Here is a 6,000-nt window from a genome sequence, read left to right as displayed (position 1 = left end):
TTTTTTTTTTTTTTTTTTTTTTTTTTTTTTTTTTTTTTTTTCCTTTTCTCCTTTTAGCTGTAAGAGTGATTAACCATTGTTCTCCTGGATATGTGATGAGGTCTTCATAACTTTCAATCTTTTAGATTTAAGCTTTTTAAGCTTTTTATTTCTGGAGTCAGGAGAAGGTTTTATGGCCTGTGGTTGTAGCAGATGATGCTCAAGCAGACCTGACTTTTCCAGTTGTATATGATTGGCTGCAGTGACCCTCCTGGTCCCTTCCAGCACAGCATTCCTGAGCCTGTGTCTTCCAAAGAAAGCCTATCCTTTCATTTTCAAGAAGAATGAAAGTTTGAATGAAGCAACCACTGACCTTGTGTTTTCCGGTGTAAGAGATCAGATGTCCACAGTCCTTCTACATGAGAATAAATCTGCAACTCTACAAATTCTGCTCTTTAAGTGGTAGAAACTCTCTTCCACTGAAGAAGCTCTAAACTCTTTGCTTTACCAACAAGATTTTGCCAGGAACTCTCTTGGTGAGACTGTGCTGTGTGTAAGCTGATTTTGGAAAGCTCCCAGATACATTCCACACTGTACACAAACTAGATAGTGCTGAAATCTCATCTAGTGTGTGTCCTGGAATTACTACTCATCCCTCTTTATAATAAATGAGCGCTGTTTGGCTATAATCTTTCTAAGCTGTAATGCACTGGCATCCTGGAGTGCAAGAGTCCTATCTTAGATGACTACATTCAAAACATACCCTAGGGACTGTTAGAGAAATTTATAATCATCCCTTTAGAATCCCAGGATTAAATTCTAAGTGGCAAGCAAATAAATAAACAATGTTTCTCCCTAATGCCTATTTATTTACTGTAGATCAATGGAACATTCAAGGATGAAATTGGTTTTCTCAGAGGATTAAAAATATATTTAAAATAGGCTTTATTATGAGAATTAATAGTGTGAATTCTTGGGGGGTGAAGGGTTAGTGTGAGACAGGTTATCAAAAACTGTTCCATTCTGAAAAAGGCATTTAGGGGTAGGAGAAGAGAAATTAAGCTAAAGGGCACCTTATTTTGGTTCATCGGTTTGACATTCTGCTAAAAGAAGTCTTTGAAGTTGCCTGCTTTTGCTGGGAACTGGGCAAAAATGTGGAAATGCATTTCCCCATGACATATGTGCCACATGTGTGATTGCAATACCTGTTTGAGGCAGGAACTTCTGTTTGCCCTCGTTTTGTACCTGGTCCAGAGCAGCAGATGACATCTGTGTGCATAAGAGGCAACCTGAGCAGGCGCAGAGCCCATCTGCTGGACTGTGCTCCACTCCTGTCTCCTCTGACCAAAATACACCTGGGCATGAGGCAGGTTCCTCCTGCTGTTGGATTAGGCTGTGACTATTGATGCTGTTTCCTTCTCTGATTTTCCCTGAATCTCTCATCTGTCTGACTTTGGAAGGGGACAAACAAATTATTTTGATTCTATCTTGCCAAAAGGAAGAAGAATAGCAGCAGCAGCAGAGTGTCTAGGGCTGTTTACCTGAAGTGCAGGATGGTTTGGAGTGTTGTGAATTGGGGCACTGGCTGCTGCCACCTCATAAAAAAAAGTAGAGCGCTCCCTTAAAACATAAAAAACCAATATTGGCAACCACAGAATGAAAGAACACTCAATGCAGTCTATAAAACCAGAGTTTTCAGACCACATTAGTAAATGCCCAGGTGAACCAAAGACTTGTGAAATGAAAATCTAATATTGAAAATATGTCGTGTTTGTACAGGATGTTTTTTTCTTCCCTCTCATTTTCTTTGTTGTTCTCCGTGGTTTCTGAGTGAGTTGTTGTGTTCTCAAAGGCTGACAGTATTGCAGCTCTGTTGACCCAAGATCTAGGTGTTGAATGCAGTCTCCATTGATGAGAGAACGAAGTGTACTCTGTGCTGTACACATGGAATCTAAATGGGAATGCATAGAGCCCTTCTATATGCTGCATTCATCTTCTGTACCCTTCCATTTTTTAAACACTGTTTTCCCTGCAGTGCCTGAATATGTCCTTTTTTTTTTCCTCTAGTCCCATTTCTACTGCAAGCTTTATTGAAGCTGTTTGTTTTTCTGCTGTAATGTGGGTATCATCTGGATGTTTCACTTCCAGGGCTGTAAAATCCTCCTGATGAAGCTGTGTCTCTTGTATTGCTTTCTAGTGCACAGGCAGTGGAGCTTGCACCTGGAATTCTTGTCCTTCCAAGGCAGGGGAGAGTCTGTTAGTAAATTTTACAGAGACTGTAACAACTCATGAACGTCACAGGCCACGAGGGAAAGTTCCTTTTGACCAATTCTTCGAGCACAGGTCTTGTTTTCTGTTTTAAAGCTTGTGTTCCATACTAGAGGACGTGATGATCCTGCCAGGCTGCTGTGTGCCAGTCCAGCCAGACAAAGCAAAGAAGTTAAATATTATTGGGTATCGGTGAACAACAGGCTTCATGGGGAAGACAGGGATGGCCGTGATTGAAGTAACCATGAAAAAGGAGCATTTGGATAATGATGGCTGAAATCTTCTGAAGAGGAAGGAAAGCAAGAAATTTAAGTACTAGATAGTGAAGAGGAGCCTGAAGGAATGTGGAAAATACGTATGGTGGCAGAGAGAGACACTGCAGAGGTCTATAAATGATGCAGGAAATTATGAAGGCTAAGATACAGTTGGGGGACTGATTATATGTATGTGATGGACTTAAAAATCCATGGAGGTGTCTGGAGAGGTTATGTGAAAAAGAAACTTTGCATGATGAGACTAAAAGGCATTGCTAATTGATAACTATAGGTTTCACTATTGAAGAGCCATGAGAGTTTTCAAAGATGGGAGGGATGATTGCAGGCTTTGCAAATGAACTCTGTATGTGTTGGGGGGACATGAAATATTTCCCTACATTTTGTTTGAGGGCTGGAGTTTTAGGGTGGTTGTGAGGGAAATGCTTATGGCTGTAAACTGCTTTGCTTTTTTTTTTTTTTTTAAACTCTCTTTAATTTAAAAGTCCTTTGTCCCATTTGCTGTATTAGTCTTACAGCTTTTGCTTTAGGCTTATATTAAAAGTTGGCAGTCTCAGCTGGAGGAAAACTAGGGGATAGGTCAGATGCTAATTAATTTCATGCTAATTGTGCCATAATTTGAAATCCAGTGGATTAGTTTTCTGTGGGAGAGCTGAAATATATGGAAAGGCAAAAATGAATAAGGATAATTAATCTCTGTAAAATTGCTTGGGATGCTCTAAGCAGAGGGAGTTTTGTTGTTGCTTTTATTTTTTGTTTGAAGTGTTTTAAAGGCCCCTCTGCCATGGATTATATGAAATATTCATTGCTGCTGAAAAACACCTCTTTGTTCCTAAAACACCTAAAAGAAACACCTCAGCAGCTGGCTGAGCTCTTGCTTAGGACTGCTCTCCATAGGAAGAGTGATTGGTTTTGGACAGAACTCCTGTTGTCCCTTCACGGGAGGGTAGTCCAGACCTCTGAGCTGAGTGCCTGGGGAGAAGAAAACATTACTTATCATAGGATTGTAGAGTACCAGGTTGGAAGGGAACCTTGAGGATCATCTGATCCAAACTTTCTTGGCAAAAGCACAGTCTAGACAAGGTGGCCCAGCTCTCTGTCCAGCTGAATCTTAAGAGTTGTCTGTTTCTTTTCTAGAAGTAGAAAAGGCGGGAATGGACTAGGAGTGGATGCCAACCACTTCTCGCTCTCTGCATTTCCCTCCCACCGAGTCTCCAGTGGCTGGTTGGAGAGCTTGATTTGGAGCCAGGCTGGGGGAGTAATTTACTGCTGGCCTCTAATGGCTATAAATTACTACATGCCCTGGAGAATAGCAGCTATAAAGGTAGAGCTGTGACTCAGAGGTGGGTCCCATGGTCTCTTACACACAGAGCACCAAGCTCTGACATCAGAAAAACTACCTCTGTGGTTCCAAGCTGATCCCATACAAAATCTCTGATCATAAAGCTGAATACTTTCCTTGAAGTTTTCTCTCTACCCCAATGTCAGCCTTTCTGAAGTTCAACAGTGTAGATCTGAACCACTGGTGAGCAGCAACTTCCTGAGAAATTGTCTCTTGCTCTGAAATCCAAGGAACTCCAACTCAGTGATGAGGTGTGTGGGGGGGAGTGGTATGGTTTTCACCACTGAACCTCTTTTGTTTTGCTTTTTACTTATGAACACCAAGCAGAAGTTCAAATAACATTACAAAGCAGAAAGCTTTATGATTAATTATGCCTGGTACAGGTATAATTCAAATATATTGACTTGTCTGAACTAAGTGCCAGACGGTGCAATAGGGGAGACAGGAAGTGGCTGGTTGAGATTGCTGAACCAAGCTGGAATAAGGAGTCAGGGGGAGGAAGCGCATCATCATTTAACTTTGCTTGGCAGCTCAGCAGAAAACTGATGCAATCGCTGATGGACGCTGATATCAAAGGGAGAAAAATCATGACAAATTCTTTGTGCTTTTAAAATTAATGTAAAGCTAATCAATAGCTTGACTTGGTGCAATATAAAAACGTAGTACTGGGACCTCCATTAAAATGATTTTTCTTTAAACCTATATTCTGGGATTGCTATTAGAGAAGCTTTAGAGATAATAATGGCAGTTAAAAGACAGCTTTCTAATTCCCACCAGGTTGTTGCATTTCATGGAAACTAGTCTGTAGCTGCGCTGGGAACTAGGTAATGTCAGCCCTTGAAAGATTATATTTTCTTTAGAGTTTTTTCTTTATGGACCAGTGGGTCCCTAGGAATATTTAAGATAACACTTAAATGGGGTAAGGGATGGAGAGAAGGAGAAATCATTTGACTGGATTAGACTCCATATACTAAAAGAGCTCTTGTTTTTTTTTTCTCTCTGCTCTCCAAAAAGCTGTGAGCAAATGTGGATCTGTGAGTCAAAGTTCAGAACCCGACCAGCTGCCTTAGGTTTCTGATAACAGATCATACTGCACTGAGGACTCACTTATCTTTCATAACCCATGCATCTAAAACCAGAATATGTGTGTTTTTCTCAACTTTGTGGGTTTATTTTATCACCCCGTGCACACATTCTTCACTCTCTCACTCAAGCTGGTCATAACTGTTTAATGGCTATGACTGTGCCATCTGTAAAAGTGTTACATCACTCACCACAGTCCTACTCGGAGGCGTCTATTCATCTAAAATTGTGTCTCTGTGGGTGCCGGTCACAGAGACTCCACAGCTCAGCACTCCTGGAGCTCACTGGTGATTCATGCCTCCAGAGTTCTGTGATGCTGGCCGTGCAGAATCCAGAGGAAAACTTTCTTTGCCTCCCTTCTCCCTCCTCCCTTCCTGAAATGCACTGGATGTCATGAAACGGCAGCTGTACAAAACTTTTGCACAAAGTGTGAACGTTGTGCAACCAGGTGAAATTTGTCTGCTTGCCTTTCTCTGTCTGTGCAGGGCACTATTCCAGGTGTTCTGATTTTACTGTTCTCCTGCTGAGCAGCCTTTGCTATGAGAGGGCTGCAGTGTTTGCTGGACTGCGCTTATCTTTAGGGAATGCAAAGTAGGTTGGCAAGGCTTGCCTCCTTTATCACCTCAAATGAGATCTGAGCTTCCCCGTCATCTCATATTAAATCTAAGCTTCCCTGTGCTGGTGTTCTGAGTCCTAGTGCTCCTGTAGAACTTTCTAAGGCTGAATCATAGTTGTTCAGCAGCTTCTTGTTTTGGTTTTTCAGATATTCTAAGGGAGATGATCTCAGGATTTGAGGTTCCTCATTCTCAGCAGCCATCTCTGCTGTCTGTATGCATTGGATAAAACTGTAAAATGTTCTGGAGTTGCATGCTGCACTTGTCCTGAGTTGGTCCTGTGAGTTTTTTGATGGTAAGTAACAATTTCATCAGGAATGTTTATAGTATAACTTCACTGCAGTTCCTTTTGACAGCAGTGACCACAAATATGATGTCTCCATAAATCTGTTTTACCTTAGTGGGAATTGTTGCATCTGCTCAGGCCATGACAATGCTTATA

This window comes from Empidonax traillii, unplaced genomic scaffold (genome assembly GCF_003031625.1).
Source record: "Empidonax traillii isolate 1590-97213 ecotype Southwest subspecies unplaced genomic scaffold, ASM303162v1 scaffold41:size1892772, whole genome shotgun sequence".
Taxonomy (NCBI): Eukaryota; Metazoa; Chordata; class Aves; order Passeriformes; family Tyrannidae; genus Empidonax; species Empidonax traillii.
The sequence above is the reverse complement of the archived record's forward strand: the minus strand, read 5'-3'. Positions refer to the sequence as shown.